At 42.2% G+C, this 19,960-nt stretch overlaps 1 protein-coding gene across 10 annotated transcripts in view; it reads left to right on the plus strand.

Moving 5' to 3' along the window:
* The first annotated feature begins 352 nt into the window (after positions 1 to 352).
* GTDC1 (glycosyltransferase like domain containing 1) overlaps positions 353 to 19,960 on the plus strand; it is a 174,850-nt gene continuing 155,242 nt past the window's right edge. For 3 of the 10 annotated variants that reach the window (XR_007378524.1, XR_007378523.1, XM_048952882.1), the window contains exons 1-2: positions 367 to 519; positions 10,464 to 10,575. The gene's annotated coding sequence lies outside the window, so the exon portion shown is untranslated. Of the gene's footprint in view, positions 540 to 8,788; positions 8,880 to 10,463; positions 10,576 to 19,960 lie in introns of those variants that run through there. The other 7 variants (XM_048952889.1, XM_048952890.1, XM_048952888.1 and 4 more) reach the window with 7 other exon arrangements.

The following is a 19,960-nucleotide window of genomic DNA, read 5'->3' on the forward strand; positions in this document are numbered from 1 at the left end:
GGGGTTGGAACTTGATGATCCTTGAGGTCTCTTCCAACCCAAGCCATTCTATGACAGGACAAGAGGTAATGGCCTGAAGCTGCACCAGGGCAGGTTCCCTCTGGATAACAGGACACGTTGATTCTCTGAAATAGTAGCGATGCATTGGGACAGGCTGTCAGAGAGCTGTTCCAGAGCCGTGGGGATGCGGCGCTGAGGGACACGTTCGGTGGGCACGGTGGGGGTGGGTTGGGGTTGGACTTGGGGATCCTCGATGTTTTTCCATCCTCAGTGGTTCTGTGTCTCGATATAAAACAGCCCGAGCTGCAGGCGCTGCCCACGCCGGGCGGCCAAGCTCCCCGGCCCCACGGCGATGGCCGGGCCCGGGGCGAGCGGCCCGCCGCGGAAGGAGGAAGGAGGGGGCCCGGCTGGCGGCAGGGGGAGGCTGGCTCTCCTGCGTGCCGAGGGGAGGGAGGGGCCGGGACGCCGGCGCGTCGGTGCCGACGGTCTCCAGGCGGGAGTGAGGAGGAGGAGGAGGAGGTGAGCTCCCTCTGGGTGGGGTAAGGAGCGGGGCCGCCCGAGCGAGGCGGGAGGGAGGGAAGGGGTCAGCGCGGAGCGGCGGGGCGGGCGCTCGGCCCGGCGCCTGGGGGAGGCCGGGAGGAGAGCCGGCTGCAGGAGGAGGAGGAGGAGGAGAAGGAGGGGGGAGCCCGGCCCCGGAGCGCGCGTTGAGGAGGGGAGGGAGCAGAGGGCGGCCGAGCCGCCCGGACAGCGCCCGGCACGGCTGCGGCACCTGCGGCTCGGGAGGCGCTGTGCGGGCACCGCTCGGCCGCCGCCCGCCGCCCCCTAAGATGGCTCCGCGGCCTCCGTAGAGGGGGAGCCGCTCCGGGGACCGGCGCGGTCCGGCGAGCTCCAGCGGGCTGCCCGGCCTGCTGCCGCGGCGGGGTGCCGCTGCACGGCGGCCTAACATGGCTGCCCGCGCCCGGCAGGCCGCGGCACGGAGGCCCTGCCCGCAGCTTCAGGCGGGGCTCGGGGAGCTGCAGGCACCGGGCCTTCAGGGTTACATGAGCCCCGAGCTGTGCTTCAGCCACCCCACACCTCTGTAAACGTTTAGGGTTTGTGTTATTTCCTAAGCACGTGCTTGGTTTTCTCTTAAAAACAAAAACAAAACAAACACGACACTGGTTTATCATAAGCCTTTGTAAATCGGTCTGCTCAATTTGAGCCCCGAGTGTCCCCATGAAGCCATTAAAACATGAATACGTAAAAGCAGTTTTGCTGGTAGAACTGTCAGGAAAAAGCCATAACCTTTGCAGTGTCCTAATGTGCTTCACGGGGGGGTGGGAGGGTGGAGAAAAAAAAAAAAAGCACAAAACTCAACTTCAGTTCACCAAATCATACAGTTTTAGGGTTTTTCTTTAGTTCCTTTAGGCTCACAGACGTTATGGGATGGAACACCTCACAGCACAGCAGCTGCCCACTGGCTCTTTGCAAGAGAATCCAAACTTCAGGGGAGTGTGTCTGGGATGAATGAGGCTTGGCAGGTCTGCATGGATCTTTTAACACATGGCTGTGTGCTGAGCGGAGCAGCAGCAGGCTGCTGAGAAGAAGGCATTGGAGGTGAAAATGGATGCACTTTTTGTAAGGAGTAGGGGCAGGAGTTGGAAGGAGGAGTAGTTCTGATGAGTTAAGTATGATTAAGTTGTTTACTATGAGAGTGATGAGGGAACAGCTGCCCCGAGAGGCTGTGATGCCCCGTCCGTCCCTGAAGGTGTTCAAGGCCAGGTTGGATGGGGCTCTGGGCAGCCTGGGCTGGTATTAAATGTGGAGGTTGGTGGCCCTGCATGTGGCCGGGGGTTGGAGCTTTGTGATCCTTGAGGTCCCTTTCAACCTGGGCCATCCTGTGATTCAGCTCCTGGGGGGGAAGCGTAGTTTGTGGTGGGATTTGCTGGTCCTCAAGAATTAGATGCGCATTACCACGACTCAGAGATGAGCACAATAGTCAGGTAAAGATGAGTAGTGGATTTTAGTGTGGCTTATAACAATGGTTTGGCATAATTAAATAGAGCTATTTTATTGGACTCTATTAACCTGGTTAACCTTAAATCTTAACCATGACAGGGCTTTCGTGTAAAGAGGCTCCATACAAAGTACAATATTGAATTTTAATTGGAGCTTTCTTTCAAGACCTGCTGTAGAGTGTATTCCTCTTGCTGCTTCTTTTTTTTTTTTTTTTTTTTTTTTTTTTTTACCTTTCTGAGAAGTCCAGGCATAGTAATGCACTTTGGAAGAGTACTTTCTGTCATAAACTTAACAGCCGTGAGTTCAGATCAGATAAGTCAATTGAAGACAGTTGTGGGTTTTTTTTTTTCTCCTTCAAACTTTTATTTTTATTTACATATTTTAACAGTGGTGTTTTTTATTTGTTTATATGCCTAGTTTGTACAAAAAGGTGAGGATCATTTTCCCTGCTGTAATATCTCAGTCTTTACAAACTTTCTGAACAATTTGTCATTCCTGTTTTTAGCCAGCCAGTGGAAGGAAGTGATGGAATCTAGGCAGCAACCCTGCCATCCAGTCTAGCTCAAGACACAGGTGCTTTACAGATACAGGACAAAATCCTTCTTTCTGCACATAAATACACAGTTTGACTTGTAAGGCAGTGATGGTCCTAGCAATATTGTCAGTTATCTTGCCTAGAGTGGTGAAGCCCCAGGAAGGAAGAACAGCACAAACTGTAGGCAATGGGTTATTCCTGTCCTGATGTGACACTGATGAACATCTCTTAAAGGCAGTGTCTAAGGAAGGTGTTGAGAAAGTGTGAGCTGTGTAGGAAGGATAAATAGTTAAATCAAAATGGCAGAGAGGAAAATAGTAAAAATGGAGATAAGAGGAGAGGTAGCATTTAAGCGTGGATCAGGAGCTGAACCTGACAGAAAGCTGAGTTCAGCCCGCTTGGATGTCAGTGCTCTCTGCAGGTACTGCTGTGGCCGTGTGAGCTGGCATGCTGAAGATGTGCTGGGAGCCTGGGCTTTGCCCCAAGTTAACAGTGCTGTTAATTAATCCTTGCTGATTGCTTCGCCTTAGGATCATTACCAAGTAGAACTGGTACTGTTGCTGTAGTCAAGCTCAGAGCTTGTAAAGTACCTAATTTACAGCTGAAACTTGTCATTTATGCTGCTAAGTCACTCAGGCTCCAATGTAAAAGTTATATAACTTCCTTAATGTTGTTCTAAAACCAAAATACAGACGTATTTCAAAGATGTGTTTGGCTGAAGGCCCATTTTAGAGTGGCCGGTAAAAGTAGTAAACTATCCTCAAACAATTCTGCTCAATAAAATTTGAGAATATGAAAACAAAAAGTTCCTGGTTTAGCTTTTCATAAATGCTTTCTGCACTCTGATGCTGCTGTCTCTGACGTTGCCTGTAGCTAAAAGAGGAGCTAAATATATAGTTTTTTAAGGCTCCTGACACTATCTACACCGTGGACTTATTTTATATATTTGGTCCCTGACCAAAATGCTGTACAGACAAGAAGAAATTCCAGTAGGTGTTTCTACCATCAAAACAGCACATTACTTTGTTTCTCTCAGGGCTCCTGGAGTTTGGGCAAAAGCTGAAGGTAAAGCTGTGATCTTATCAAGCTCTTTCTGATGGAAAGATGACGTCAGCAGCATTTGCTGTATTGGAATTCCTTACTGTTTCTGTGTCTAGCTGGAATCTAACTTATCTAAGGAAGAAAAAAGTAAAGATTTATATACTGCATTGTTTGGCTTTGCCAGATCAGAATATGTTTATACAATACAGTGCTACACAGTCCAGATTGGGATTTCCATTGAGATAAGGCATTTCTGTTGCAGCAGTTGGTGAGCAAATACTTAGTGTGGAATATTCTCTTTTATCAGCTCTTTCAGCTGTAAGGAAGAAATCTTGTTCTAAGATTAGAGTTCTCACCTGGTTAAATAAATCAGTTAAAAAAAAAAAAGCTGTTTCTGCTTAAATTGGATCTTAAGCTATGTGTTCAAAAGAAAATCTTGTCTTAAATGCGAACATTTATTCCTATGTGAAGAGAGTTGTATTTTATTGTAAGAAGATACACTGAGAACATATTCTAAGGTTAGATTTTAGTGATAGTGGTGACGCACTGGAACAGATTGCCCAAGGGGGCTGTGGATGCCCCATCTCTGGAGGCATTCAAGGCCAGGCTGGATGTGGCTCTGGGCAGCCTGGTCTGGTGGCTGGCCACCCTGCACATAGCAGGGGGTTAAAACTAGATGAGCATTGTGGTCCTTTTCAACCCAGGCCATTCTATGAAATAATAAGACAGTAATATTTGGTCTCTTGAGTGCTTCTGCGTACTGCTGGTCATGAGGCAGCAGCCATTGTGGAGTGAGAATAGTAACAAAACCAAAGAAAATGATTTGAAAACTTGAAATGAGCGAGTGTCTCATTTGTTTTGATCTGGCTGTATAACTGAGTATTGCTAACAGGAAAAAAAGTAAAAGTGGAGGAGAAACTGTTTATATTGAAGGTTCTCAGAAAGACATACAGTAGACTGCTGTGTTTTGGGAGTATGTAGAATTGTTTTTTTCTCTGCGTGTGTGTGAGACAAGTCCTCTGCTAAGTTTGTGAAGCAGGAAAATCATCTTGATCTCTGGTGGCAGCATTGTTAACAGGGGCTGCTGAGAGCCCGCAGCCATCACTAAGCGGTGCAGTTAGCGGTGCGGTGCAGCGCCTGGGTGCTGCGAGGGCACGAGGCCCCGTGTGAATTTCCTTCGGAACAGATTCCTATCAAAGCGTGTCTTACAGGTACACCTTGGCTATCCGTATTGCTGCTATTGCTGCACGGCAGATGTGAGTGTAAAAATAAATGTGTGAAGCACCAGGCGGAGAATATGGAATTGGAAGTCTGAGAGCCGCATCTTCGAGCAGCCTGTTATCCTGGATCCTGGACTGTAGCTGTATGGCAGTGTGTGTATATGTTTTATTGCTGATCCGTGGTATTTCCTGTAGGCATGTAATCAAAGCTCAATTTATAAATGACAATAGGGAAGCCGGTACTTCAGACTGATGATCTTTTGAGTATGAGTAGCTCTTTTGATGTCCAAATGAGAAATGGAGAAATATCTAAAATTAACAATGGAATATGTGAAATTAAGAATGGAGTGCAGACCTTGGAGGAGAACAGGCAGGGCCGGGCATTGAATGTGATTTGATGTGCTCCCATGAATTGTTGCTTCTTAGGGTTAAGGCACAGAAGGAACACAAACAGCTGAGGCTTCTGAGTCCCAATGCAAGTTGATGCTGTACAAGAAACCTTGATTTAGATATGTGTGTATGTATACATGTAATCAAATATATATGTGTGAGATTTAATATAGGTGTGATTAGCAGTTCTGTCATTAGCAGTTCAGATGCAGCTAGGTTTAACATATCATTTCCATGCCCTAGTTTTGCTGAATGGTTATTAAAAATGTTGAGAACTTAGGTTGAAAAAAAAAAAAAAGAAAAAAAAAAAAAAGAGAGGAATTGAATCATTTAATCTATTTTGCATCTGAAAGCAGATTTAAGTATTTATTTTTATTATTAAATTTAAGTATTGTGTGTACAACAGCGTGGCTTTATAGACTAGTCCCTAGTTCTGTTGCAGGATTATTTCTGGGTAGTCAGATGCCATTTTTGTGCAACAGGTTACCTATAGTCCATGTACAGACTACCATAGGAGTTGTGGGAACTTTTCCCCCTAGAGATGCACCAGTGGTCTAAAAGAGTTTACTTTGGCCTTGCTTCTGGGAACAGTGAACTTATAGTGATGGTGGTCTTGATGGATAGAATGGGTTTGTCTCATGGTCACATATGAGGCTTATAATTGCTGTATTCAAGACTTGCTCATCTAGACTGCAGGATTCCTAATCGTTATTAGAAGCTGTCATTGGGGTTGGACCCAACCAACTCTTTAAATTCATGCCTAACTTGTTGGATTCAGCTTTAATAGATTAGGCTTTTATTCCTCTCTGGAATGTAAGATTTGCTGAATTGATGGCCCATGGGTGTTACTCCCAGCAGCAGGATTCAGTGGTCACATGTGTTGGAATGAAGGATGAAGTTCTCACTGTTGCTCTTTGTTATTTTTCCTCAATCTGAAAAGACAAAGAGAAGTCTTTCCTTTGGAGAGCTGAGACTTGTGGTTCCTATGCATTAAACCCATCTAATAGAAACAGAACTGTTTGAAGTCTTCACGTGGAGGAACTTGCAGAATATTGCAGAGCTTCATATGCATGTGCAAGAATAAATGTGTATGAATGCTGAAATTGAAAACGATCAGGTGAAGCAGTGATGGTATGCGGCCAGTGGCACAATAGCTGGGAGAAAGAAAATGCAGATAGCTCCATTTCTAGGGCCAGGTCTTAAAAACACAAAAACATCAAGCTCTTCCTTTGCTGAGATTTCTGTTTAAAACTTCTGCCATTTACAATGTCTGTCTGTTGTATTGCAGTTTAACACAGTGCATTTCTGCTGAAAACTTTGTGTTGTTTGAGATAAAATCAAGTTCTTCAAATAAACAACGTCATCTTCGCGTTGCCTTTGGAGAATAATTTCTTCTCCTGATCTTACTTAACAGAAACCTTTTACAGAAAATATGCTTTTGTCATCATTAAGTCAGTTTTCTTTTTGGTTTTGATTTAAATATAGAGGCAGGATGTATGGAAATAACTGTAAGGTAGTGTTGGCCTAATTAGTCATTATTTCTGGCAAGGCATAAAAAACTGGTCTTTTTTGTGCCTAAAACTAATGGCGTGCTTTGTGTTTAATCTGCAGGCCTTTTGTAAAAACAAATGATTGTGCTAAGGAGTGCAAAAGATGCATGATTAAATTCCTTATCATTCATACTTCATATTGGGCTACAGCTTGCTACATCCTCACTAGATATTTGGCATGTTGTTCCAGGGAATCATATAGGTTTTGAGTTGATAGTCCCATTCATTAAAGTAGGCTCTGTCTCCCTGGGAAACCATATATTTGTATATAGGTATTTATATAAAGTGTTGTGTGTTTATTTTTTAAGAAGAAGTAGCAGTTGCTATACTTATTTGCAGCAGCAGTTTTGGAATTGAACGTGGTTTTTGTATGAATGTCTATTTGAGGGTTAAGTAGAAAACACAGCTTCATGAAAGCATTAACACCTACTGCAAGGTTTTGCAGGGAGTTCTAATGTTATCCGTGTGATGTTGAGCTCAGTTCTGGCTCTTCCAGTGGGTGGGATTCTTGGCTTTGCTCAGACAAATCACCAGTAATGGGTATTTCACCCAGAAGTGACCCAGGTGCCTTAGAGAATTCCACCACCTTCTGCACTCCTGTACGTGTGGAATGCTTCACTAATCAGGCTTACGAAGGGAGCATTAGCACAGGAAAGATCGAAAACCTGCCTTAATAAGTAGAAAATAAAAAGTGGTGTGAGCATGTGACACGACTGCTTCTCTTTGCCTCCTTTCATTGTGGGAACGTGGCTGTGCTACCCCTGATGTCCCAGAGTGCCACCAGGCATTGCCAGAACATCAGGCTCCTTCATATGTTCCCTTTCACGAGTCTGTTTCGTGATTAAACTTTGAAAACTCGCAGCCCCCAATGTGCAACTGCAGTTCTGTGGTAGCTGTGACATTCCTTCCCTCCGCATGCTGTGAGCTTCATTCTATAGTAAGATGATTATATTGTCCTTTTAAGTTGGTTGTCAGCAGAGAATAGGGAAGCTGCACTTAGAGCATCTGTATGCAATCTTTGCGACAAGCAGGACCCTCTGGAAAGCTGTTACCGTTGGGGCAGAACTAATCATTCCGTGTGAAATTATATAAGGAGAATTAGCTCTGACTCTACCTCATTTCCTTTCATACTGCTGTGAAAATAAGCTTGGAAAACGTCAAACCTTCCTCCTTATTTCTCTATCCAAGTACTTTATTAAGTGCTTTTTTTGTAGCACTCGCTTTTCGTAGATGCTCTAAACAAAAATGATGACATCTGTTTCTGGTTCCTGGTGGGGTAGGTTTCCTCCTCAGGACTGGAGTCCCAGGTTTGGCTGCCGCTGCCCTCCCTCTGCTCTGACCTTATTTCCCCAGAGGATCCCTCAGAACACTTCATTCTTAAGGTAGCATGCTTGACATGATAGAAAATTCTCAATCACAGGCTGCCTTGGTGGTTTAGGAAAAAGAGATATCAAAAGCCTGCGTGGAGCTCTGAGAAGCAGTAAAGTCACCTGCTGCTTTGCCTGGCAGGGGTCTACACTCATACAGCCCTCACGTTTAGGAAAGAAAACCCATTTCTCAGGAGTTCAGCCTTGTGCTGAATGCACACAGTGCCCAGGAATACGTTCTGACGTCTTCACCTTCGCCCCTCAACAACCAAATCTGTTGCTTAACTCTCCCTGGAGGTAACATGCTTCTCCTAGGACCTATTCTTATTTTTTTTTTCCTACCCATTTAAGCTTCTTGTGTGCTCCCAGCCCCGTGCCCCAGATTTTGCAGTGGGATATGATCATCATTTTTGTAACTGCTCTTAACCTGTTTTGAAGCCTTTGCTCCACTTCTTCAGTTGTCTCTTTTTTTTTTTCTTTTTCTTTTCTGTACTAAGCAAAGTTATTTCCCTTTATCTTTTCCTGATCACTTAGCTTTTCTTTAGAGCTCTTCCAGTTTCCTATACCTTTGTATCCAGATCTGAACTTGGATCAGCCAGTCAGTACCAGTGATGTTACAATCTTTTGTATAGGGGACTCTTGTATATATTGTAAAATATATGTTTTCCTATTTCATATTTAATTTAGGATTAAACCTCCAGGTATGGTGATGCAACTTCCTCACTTATTCCTGATTTGTTTCTTCTCTGCTTCCCAGAATGCTTGCAGCTCTACCCAGGTAACTGTAAAGTTTTGCAAGTTTATTGTTCATCATCTAACCATAAATTGAAGTATAAAATCATCCTGCATTGGGAATGCTGTCTTTTGGAATTCAGCTTCACAACACACTTTTGTGTGTCCTTTGCAGTCTGTGCCTCTTTTCCTTCACAATTGGAATCTTTCTGAATGCTTAACATTTCTCATTAAGAGTGAAGGCTTTTAATTATTTAGTGGAGAGACCAAAGGGGGGGAAAAAAACCCTTGCATCCTGTACCTTGGTACAAACCTGCTGGCTGGAGGTGGGATCATGGAGTGGCTGTGGCGTAATTAATTGAATAAATATATATATGCATGCTTATGTGTCTGATTACTTTGTGGTGTATCCATAGTCTTTATGGCTATTAGATCCACATTAAACAAAAACAGTCTGTGATCAAACACATGTAAATATTTGATGTTAGTGTTATTTTGCCAGTCATGTAGAGCAGGGAGGAGGAAAGTGAAAAAGTTATTTCTGTACTTCAAAACCTTTCCTTTTTTTTTTCCTTGTTACTTGGAACATAATCTGCAGGCATTTTCCTTTCATGTTAGTGTTGTAGCACACCTGATGTGATCAGAAGCCCTTTGTGCATTTCAGTTTCTAACACCTAAGGAACGGAGAGATTCTTCCAGTGACTCAGGAAGTACCATGGATGGTAGCTGATGGTCGAGGCAGATGTGATGGCAACCTTTGTGCCAGGAAGGCTGCAGGAGGATCTGCAGCTGTCTGCAGGGCTGCTGGCCTTTCAGAAGCAGAAGTGATGCAGATGAGGCATGGCCTTCGAGGCTTTGCAGTGCTTCTGCTTAGGTTGTAAAGCTCTTCCTCACTAGGCCCACAGGAAGCCCTTCTGTAGAGCAGCCAAATTGGCTTCATTCTTAAGCACTTCTTTTCTGGCTCCCTGATGGTAACTCTTCTCTGTGGTGGCAGGTCTTCAAAGAAGAGCCTCTGTGACGGCCTCTGTGTTCTGTCTGGCTGGGTGTGTGGCCTCGCCACCAAACTCTGCATATGATTTCTGGCTTGGAGGCTGTGATGGGAGACAGAGAACAGTTTCTAGAGGATTGTTCAACTTTTTTCCTTAAATTAAGGTCTCTAGTGCTAAAACTTTTCTCCTTGAGACTCTAGCTTGTGAGCTGTCTTAGAATGTATGCTAGTGTAATGGATGTAAAAAAAAGTGGTTAAAAAAAAAAAAAGCAGCTGAAGAACATAACTAGAATAATAGGCAAATTAAAAATAATAATAAAAAAAAAAACTTGCCATCAGACAAACTAAATTTTTTTAATTTTTATGTTATTCTCTCCTTTGCCAACTGCGTTCTTGCATAGTCAGTTTCTTCTCAGCGCTCAACGCAGCTGCATTGATTTCTGGGCTGTGTAAGATCCTGCCCATTCCTCTCTGTTAGGAAGTTGTGCTCATTTCCAGTGCACCAAGCAGTAGCCACATGTCTGCTTTCTGATCTCAGGACTTGTGTTTCCACTGGGGCTTCCCTGTGCTTCACCTCTGCTGCTGCATCCCTCTCCTGGAGGCTGTGCAGGTGAGATGTGCTCGCTCTTCTCTCTCTTGCAGGGAAGCTCCTGCTCTGCTACATGGAGGGAGAGGCAAGCGTTCCCCCTTCCCCTGCTCCAGCTGAGGGCTTTCTGAAGGGACTGCACTTAGGAGGCAAGCTGCACACAGAAAGGTACGCTCTGATTTCATCAGAAGCATGTGCTTGAGAAATGGGAAGATACTGTAAGTTCAGTAATATGTTCAGCAGAAGCAGCAGCCTGTAAGTAATATACTGAAAGAGGAACTGGATGAAACATGAAGACAACTTCCAAATGAGAAAAGCACGTGGTTTGCATTATTTCCTTCTTGCTTGGTTTTTTATGTTGGCATCGTCATAATACAAATGAATGTGCTTTTTCACTCAAAGTAGTGCTTAAAATTTGATTACCTGCATATCTGTGTTCAGTGTTTAGAGATGTTTGAAGGGTTTTGTTCTTTATCAGCTATTTGTTCACTGAATTGTTCAGCTCAGTGTTCAGCTGGAAGTTGATTGGTAGCTTTTATTGCAGGCTATCCTGAGAGAAAGTCTGAAGCATTACGTATGTTTTATTACTGCGTTTGAAAATGTGAACTTTGAAAGTGTTGTTATTAAACTCTGTTCAAGGTACAAAATCTCTCCAGTTTTCTAGCATTAATTATGCAAGCGTGGAAGTCTCAGTTCTGTTTGAAGGTAGGGCTCTTTATTTGCAAGTTGCTGTTAAACTAAATTGCCAGTACAAGAGGACATTCTACTAATAAGCAATGGATGCCTGGAGTTGGCTCTACCAAAGGAGAGAATTTAATTCATCCATCATCAGGGATGATGTTTCTTAGCAACACAAAGTATTTTCACCCGGGGTGCTTTCAGAAACTTTCACATTTTTCTTCAAATACAGTTTGGTAATGTTTTATATGACCTGAAGTTCGTCCATCTGTCCTGAAGATCCCAATCCTATTCTGTTTCCTCCAACCATCAAATGATCTGATACACGTTTGTTTTCAGTGTAATGATACACGAGTTGACTGGAGAATCGTTTCACATGTCACATTTTCCAAAGGGTTCTGGGAAGTTATTTCCTTCTCTGTATAGCAAAGCTAAAAGTTATTGAAAATATGTTATGGTTTCAGAATAAAGCAGATACAAAAAATATTGGCTTGGGAGCTAACTAAATGCTTTCTGATAGCCATAGCCTCAAGGGAGATACTTAGGTCGTTTGTAATAAAGGGCTGTCTTTGATATCTTTTGGTGAATTGACTAGTATTCTGTTTAGATCATAATTTATGAAAAAAAACTGCCTTGATACACAGTGTTACATTATCAAATTGTTTGGGTGTAAGAATTGCCTTAATGTATGGCCAGGATTTGTAGTGTTTATTCTTGTGTTCTTTGTGAACTCAGATTAAGCTGTTGATTCATGAAGACTCTTACTTTCTTTCTTACCATTTTTATTTAAAAAACTGTACTCACAGGGTTGCTGGGGAGATTTGGCTTGGTGAAGGAACATCATCAGGTGTTTAACAAGTGGTAGCAGTACTGGGAACAAGCATCTTTTGCTTTGAAAAATAATGTATTTTTGAGTTTTTGTTAAACTGCTCTGGAAACTTCAGTAATTCTGATATCTGCTGAGCTTCTCCTTACATCTTGCTTTGGAAAGAAAGATTTTAGCAGTTGCAGGGTGACAGCTTTATCAGCGATGCGTTTGCAAAGTTTTGTGATGAGTTAACTGTTACTCAGCTTAATTCACAAATGGGTTGCATAGAAACTCTTAAATAGAGGCAAAAGAAATATACAGAAATATCAGTTTGATTCTTTGTAGCTGAAAAAAAAAGTTACAGCTAATGTTAATGTCAGCTGTGTTTTACTGAGCTTTCATATATACATGTAGAGTCTTTGTACATATAGAGTCATCTGTAGATATGAAAAAATGGACTGATAGAAATACTGTTAGGGGTACTGTTATGTAAAAGGTTTTTTCGATGGTGTTTTAGAGAATATATATTGTTACCACGGGGGGAATATTTAGGGAGTGCTGAGAGCTGCCAACAAAACCTATGCTTGCTCTACAGTTTAACAGGATAGGTTTCTATAAGGATAATGACCTCACACAAATGGACTTGCCAGTAATTCCTGTGTGATTACAAGCTAAATGGCTCTGGGTTTCTAGCTGGTGTTTCTACTTCTGGGATTTATAATCATACGTTCAAACTTGGACATCTTGTTTAAGATCTTTGATACTCAAGGTGTTGCAGTGCAGGTGTTTTTTAACCTGCTATTTATGTCCAACATGTTGCAAGACCTCCAGGTGTTTCTTAGTCTCCTCTGAGGAATCACCAGATTCCAATCACAAAAGCTTCTTTTTGCTATCCTACAGGAAGCAGCATCTGAAGAGAGAAGGAAAGAAAGAAAAGCTTAGCTAGCACAAGGGACTTCAGTCTTAACGTATTAAATGTCAGCTCTTTGAACACTGCAGCAAAGCAGTCTGAGACTGCCTTACCTGTAAGTTTGAGCCTCGACAGCTTGCAGAAAGGTCAGGTCTCCACCTGTTCCTTCTGCAAGCCTTTTTTTGCCTTGGCCTTCTGATCTGCATTTCATCTGAGAAGCTCTGGAATCTGCAGCAGATTCTCCTTACCCGTCTGGGCTCTGTGTGGAAAATTTGTGTTCGAGGAGCGGGTCAGCTTTGCAGCCCTGATGGCTCATCTGGCTAATTGCATGGTGAGTTGTCATAGATGTTTGCTGCAGGCCAGTGCTTGCATTGCATAAGCAAAATGCAGCTACCTGCTGTGAATGTTGGAAGCAGTTCTGGTAGAGATGCATCAGTTCAAAACTGAGAAGAAAAGGGAGTGCTCCCCTTCCTTGTTTTATTAGCAGAATAGTTGTTTGGGCTAAGGCAGTAATAAGAAGGTGCCTGAGAATGTGATGCTGAAGACAAATTTTACTCCTAAATATTATGTGTAGACCACAGCCTCAGCCACTGCATTCTGTCCCTTACTGCTGCAGCAGGGACTTTTGCCTGTATTCTATGCAATTTCTTATGGTTAAATATAAAAATACAAAGAACTGATGAAAATAACCTTTTCGAAGGTAGTAAAAGGTCTGGAGTAAGTCTAATATCTAGATAGGAGAACTTGTAATGAGGAACACACACTGGTGTCAGAGCTGTTGTAAACTTTCCCAAACTACTTTTCATCTTCACCCATCCATGACTGAAATAAAGAACGTTCAGTGGATGGCCTGCAGCACGATACAAGTTGTACTTTGCTGGCTTTCGGTTAAAGCAATGAACATATTACTTGAGTTTTAGGAAAGACAATTTGAAAATGTACTATCTTTAGAATGAAGACTTGAAGTTATAAGAATAAGTAGTGTTTTTTTACCGTTGTTGCATCTTTTTGTGTTCATTCTCAAGGAGTGACGTGATCAGAGTTGTCACTGGGAACATTTAGTTCTTCATGCAAAGCATTTTGGGGCTGCTCTTGTTCGGAGGAACATGTGATGAAATGTAAACGAACTCAGAAATTTATGTAAAAAGGTCATATGTAATTGCTTGGATGCCATTTCTGCAGTTAGCCTCTGCGAAAATGGCAGGGGAGAGTCCAAATTTGTAAGGCTGGGGCATTTCACAGGGTTGTAGCTTGGCCTTGGGGTTCTCATCATTTCGCGTAGCTGCGTCCTTTGAGAGTCTGATGAACTGAATTTTATTCTAGTAGTGCTCGGACAGTCATGAATGGGAAGTAAATGTCTTCCTCTGTGCAGCCATTCTGCTAAGTGTTGTGCTTGCATGTAACTTGTCCTGCACGAGGTGTAATTCCTGGTACATCAAAGTGTTATGGAATATCACCGCTCTATCTGCTGCGTTACTTTTAGTTTCCCTTTTTGTGTGTGCACAACTTTGAAGATTTTAATATGAAATTAGCATACATCATACATGCTCTGTGGCTGTTAATATAGAATGTGGCATTTAGCCTGCCTTTACGGTGCCTGGCAGTGTAGTGTCAGGTAGCACTGTGCATTCTTAATGGCATTTGAATGCAAGACAACTGTGACCCACACCTCTCCCTCCATCTCTATGTGTATTTTTCAGTATTGCTGTTTTGCAATGAGGACTGGTAAGCAATTAACCAGACTAAATGCTTTAGAGCATTGCATGGAAACTTCGTAGGCTTTAAATGCTGTGTTACGAGGTCTTGGTCCAGTTGTCATGTTCTTGAAGAATTGAATTATCAGCCTTGAGGGAAAAAAAGACAGTCTTTCTCCATGGGACAGTTAGCATAACTGTGGTTTGTGGTAAAAAAAATAAACACCACTTAGCAGTTAGGCAGCTGGCACTCGGCACCTATGTTCCCCCATCCATACTCTAGTGCTTTTTGTGTTCTAGGCAGGCTACAGGGAAGCTTGTTTGGTGTACTACAGTGAGTCTTACAAGCACAATGCTTTGAGAATGAGAGCGATGACTGAGCTTTGGGTGACTTACCATCTGATTCAGTAAGCAAGCCTTCCATCAGTTAGATTAGAAACCAGCTATTGATATGTGGAGCTATGATGGCATCTTGGTTGCACAAACGAAAACCAAGAATGTATGTAGTTCTGTACTCAGTGTTAATGAGCTCTATTTTAAATGAAACTTAGCCCTTTTAAGGGCCTTTTCTCCTGTAGTAAGGAAGAGACTGATCTGTTTCTCCTGCAGCAGGAAGGGCAAGGGGAAATTCAGTTAATCATACTTTTTCTAGCACCACTATCACAGGGAATGATGGGGCCAGTTGCTGAGGTTGTGAAGGACTGCCTGGCCCCAGGCATCTCTAACTATGTGCAAAGACTCATTCTGCTTAAGCCAAAAATTACGAAACGCACAAGTTTAGACTGAAAATTGATTCAGGTCAGGAAAAACTGGATCCTTCCCACTGACTTTAAGTGGGTAACTAGAGACTTCCATGTGATGGTTCATATAAATCTAAGTGAGTGGACGTTAGATTACACATTCATCATTGTGATTTTCACTTTGATTGCTTAGCATGTGTAAGCATTTGGCAGTATTGTGTTTAACTGCTAGGATAATGTTAGCATGGTATATTCCGAATCTATATTTTTCTTTATTTTATTATAGTTGTCTAAATCTCTACAACTTGACAAGTTTGAGACAGGATGATGATCAAGAGTACAGCCGTTCTGTGTAGGAAATTTTCTTTTCTTTTTTTTTTTTTAATCTGATGATCTAGTTACCCACCAATAAAGCATGCTTTTTTTACTGTCTGTTTAAAACTCTGTTCTTAATTCATTGTAAATCCTTTTTTAAAAAACCCTAATGTTGAATAATGTAAATGATTTCTTGTGATGTAAACTAGTCTGCCTACAAAGAATTAAAGGTGTCCAGTCTTAAACATTGAAATGATATCATTAAATTCATGGAGAGTTTGGGTCCTGGGATGTGGGACTGAGACTCTGGGCTCTTCAGTTGTTTCAGAGGTAGGATGCTCTACTAACAATGCTTTTTCAATGCAAGCCTAAGTATTTGCTTATAGCATCAAAATGTGGGGCAGAGGTAGTGTTTTTAACTGATATAAATACTGTTAAGATCTTCTGAAGGGTTATGTTATGGTCAGATGGGCAGCAATCACTTCAGAAGTGGAAGAAACGCTGGTACGAGCGGTGGTTGCATATTCAATAGTTTATTGTAGAAGCTGCAAAACTGAAATGTAGGTAAGAATTTGAAAACATATCTTGGTGAGCCAGCTCTCCTGTCTTTGCCTCCTGTGGTTCCCGAATGGATCAGAGGATCTGAGATAAATAGATGTGGAGAGAGTATATGAGAGTGACGTTATGCCTGTGTGCACATCAGGGTAATGATAACGCCTGGATGGGTTCTGATGCTGTCCTGGGTTTGGAGTTAGTGTTAGTTACCTGCTCAACCCCAGTGCTTTTCTTTAACGTTATCATCAGAGTTCAGTGACCACGAGGAAGTGATGGGATTCACAGCGCAGCATGGAATAGTGGCCATGGGCACCTCTGTACTGATGATGTATCTCATACTGCTTGTCTCTATTGCTTCACTCTGCCTTTGCCCTTCTGTGGGATCTGGATCTGTGCAAAAAATGCGCATAATTTCATCTTTAGTGGAAATTGTAAATGAGATCCTCCCAGATAAACACTGAAGGACGTGCTCCTTAGGTTGTCCACAGTGTATTTGGTCAAGGAAGGAAGCAATGTAAGGAATGTGACGTGCGGTTTGTGATGCAGAAAAAAAAGGCTTCTTTATGCCTAATACATTGGAAAACATTTGTTGGAGAGCATGTCTTCCGTGTGCCAGATTTGCCCTGTAGTGTTATTAAGGTCACTATCCACATAGGTTGGCTCATACATATTGAGCGTGGTGCCTGAGGTCAGCTTTGTCTTGTAAATGCAACTTTAAGGAATGTTTGGTTTGGTCCTGTTAAAAGGCATCTATGTGTGTTGTTTGTTTAGAAACTTATTTACTCCTGCTTTCCCTGGGCTTGTCTTCAGTTCCTGAATGCAAAACCATAGCTGTAAATGAAACACGGTGCCCTGCTTAACGAGTAAAGTGTGTGGAAGCAATGCTTGTGTGTACATGCATACTCATTGACTGGTTCTCTTTTAAGTGAGCTGGTACCAATTTTGAGATAAACATTTTCTGTTCTAGATGTTGGAACAGACTTCTCTGTTCTTTGCTAAACCTTGGTGTGAGAAAAATGTGTTCTCAATTTTCTGAGAGCAATGACTGTGTTGTGTTGCCAATTGAGAGCTACTAGAGAGTATGTGATTTGAAGAGGGGTTCCCAAAATGTTGTCACTAAGCATGCAAACTCAGCTTTGGGATCCAGTTCCCATCACTCTGTCTTTCTTCAAACGCACCACTTGTATCTTTACTACCTGGGAGATCTGTGTGCTTCATCCCTTGTTGGCATCACAAATCAGTGTTTTTCTGTGTTACTGCTAGACTGCTTTTTTGTTCATCTTCAGAAGTACCAGGCTGCTGCATGGGATGTTTGCTGAGGTGAAGGAGAGAGGAGTTGGGAAGCCACTTCAGTGCAGTGAAACAACTTAATTCTTGGTGGTTGCTACATTAATAGGGATACCATCCACTCAGTTATCAACCACAGTTGACACAGTTACTCTTTATGGAATGAATATCTTGTGCTTGAACCCCAGTCAGTAGTAGCAAACAGCAGGCCATCAGGTGCCCTGGTTTTGCTTAGGAATGGAATCAAATGTTAGCAAGTGGCTTTAAGGATTCTGCCTGAATTTGCAATTTACAGTTTATGATTTCAAAGATAATGAAGAATATGTAAGTAGTGTTCCTTATGTGTCATACTACTTCAAAATTAGATGTGTTATAGGTATATTATGATTGGCAGCACTGCAGCTCAGAGTGGCTGATGCCTGGAAGTGAACATCTCCTGAACAAGTTGAACGTGATCATTGATGGAAGTGGAAGTGATTCATTGCTTATTCAAGAAAAGCCCACGCTTACGTGATGTGATCAATGGAAAAAGAAGCACATCATCAGAAATGAAGGTGCAGCGATCTCCACTTCTCTGTTAAAATTCACAACTGCTGCAGACTGAACCTTGGCCAGTAGTTTTTTCGCCAATGGTGGAAGGACAAAGATCACTCAGAGTTGTATCACTTTAAAGGTATTTTCCAAAAGTTTTTGTCCACACTGAAGTCTTTTCAGTCAATGCTTCTTAGCCTTTGAATTCATGTGTTCAGCAGTGTGGAAGCAGTGCTCAAGCTGTGAGTTCTCCAGGGTTCCTAATACCCTGTTGGATTGTGGGGTTGCTGTTATTATTTTTTTAAACTTTATGAGCATTTTGTATAATGATGTTCCTGTCATCCTTTTGGCCATGAATCAGCAAAGCATTTCTGTGCACGCTTTAATTGAAGCATGGAGTTGTCTCGCTGTGCAAATGTTGAAGTCAGTGAGACTATTAATTAAAATTAAGTATCTGCATAAGCGCTTTTTCTAAAAATAAGTTGCTTCATAACAGCTTTGGGCCATATTGAGAAGGAGGGGTTATTTTCTCAAACTTTGAAAATAGGTATATGATTCTCTGTGAATTGCACTGTGATACAACTTCACAGTGATAGCAGAGGACAGAATGGATGTGGTGTAACTTTCTGACTTCTAAGATGTCACCTAGGATGCTTTTTTTAGAAAATAGAGAGTACAACTATTACAGTTTGTTATGCCACAGGGGGTGGCATAAATGAAAACTTCAGGAAAATTTCCTCTGTAAGCTGCCACTGTAGCAGAAGCAGACAAGGTAGATTCCTATAAAGGAGTCAATTCATCGTCTTGCTTACTGTATGCCTGGCTGCAAATCCATTTCTCTTCCATTGAATAAAACCTTGAATCATTTAGTTAAAGTCAGTACTTCTCAGTGTGAGGCTCTGCAGCTAGTTGTGTGTCATTTGTATTTTCTATCTGTAGTCAAAGGCGTTACAAGCGTTCCAAGGGAATATGGAACCATGCTTTTTCTGTTGTGTATGAGGCAGTTTATAGTACAAATCTACTGTACAATTTGCGTTACAAAATTATCTGCCTTATTAATTCTCATAGCAACTTGGTGAAATGCTGAACTTCTGTCTCCTAAGTCTGTTTTTTTTACCAGTTGTCCTTTAAGCTTTTCCTTTTTTTTTGTCATGTCTCTATAAAGCAGACCACTTGTTTCAAGCCCCAGCATTCCTCAGCTCTGGTAAAAGCAGAAATTAATAGAGGAGAGAAGAAATCACTGGAAGCAGAGAAAGGAGCATGTGTGCCAAGCTGGTTTGTGCTGTCGGGTTTCTTAGAGCACCATGCTGTCTCTTCTTGTTACATTGATTTTTCAGACTGTTCAGACGTGTCTTTTTGCAGGTGTGTCTGTGTGTAAAACTGTATATAAAAAGCACTGACAATGATTTCATGCAAAAAATGACATTAAGAGACATAAGAGGCATTTACGTGATGCGAGCTGGGAAGAAATGCTTGCTGGAGTTCATGCAGTGTCTGAAGTCAGATCCAGAGGCAGAATGCAGGTGTTCTGTGAGCAGTGCAGTGTGTGCTGCTCTCCCTAAGCTGTTGGTTTTTACAGCTGTGCTTCTTTGTATTAGTTATTAATATTTTGTTAATAGTAGAAATTGAGCCTCAAATAGCATAGGAGTAAATTTCAGATTCTTGCTGAAAATCACACAGTGGCTTCTAACAGTGGAGCTCAGAAGATCCTATTTTACATCATTAATTAATACTGTTGGAGGAGGGAGCTCGCTTGCATTTGTGTAGAGTCAGTGCTGAAAGTTTCTGCAAAGCACTGTCAAATGAACACAAAGCCGAATTTACGTTGTTTGGGGGAAAAAAGAGCAATGTTACCATTTTTACCATTGGCATGTCACTTGCTTTTTATTGCTTTTTAAATTTGATTTCACTGTAGTGTAGCGAGCTTTTCAATAAACGTAGTGGCTTCGTTTATATAACACCAGAATTATTGTTAATGCCCAGTTTCATACTGCGAATTACGTATGTAATATTGTGTCCGGTGGGATCTTGTATC

The sequence above is a fragment of the Lagopus muta genome, chromosome 8 (genome assembly GCF_023343835.1).
Source record: "Lagopus muta isolate bLagMut1 chromosome 8, bLagMut1 primary, whole genome shotgun sequence".
NCBI classification, from domain to species: Eukaryota; Metazoa; Chordata; class Aves; order Galliformes; family Phasianidae; genus Lagopus; species Lagopus muta.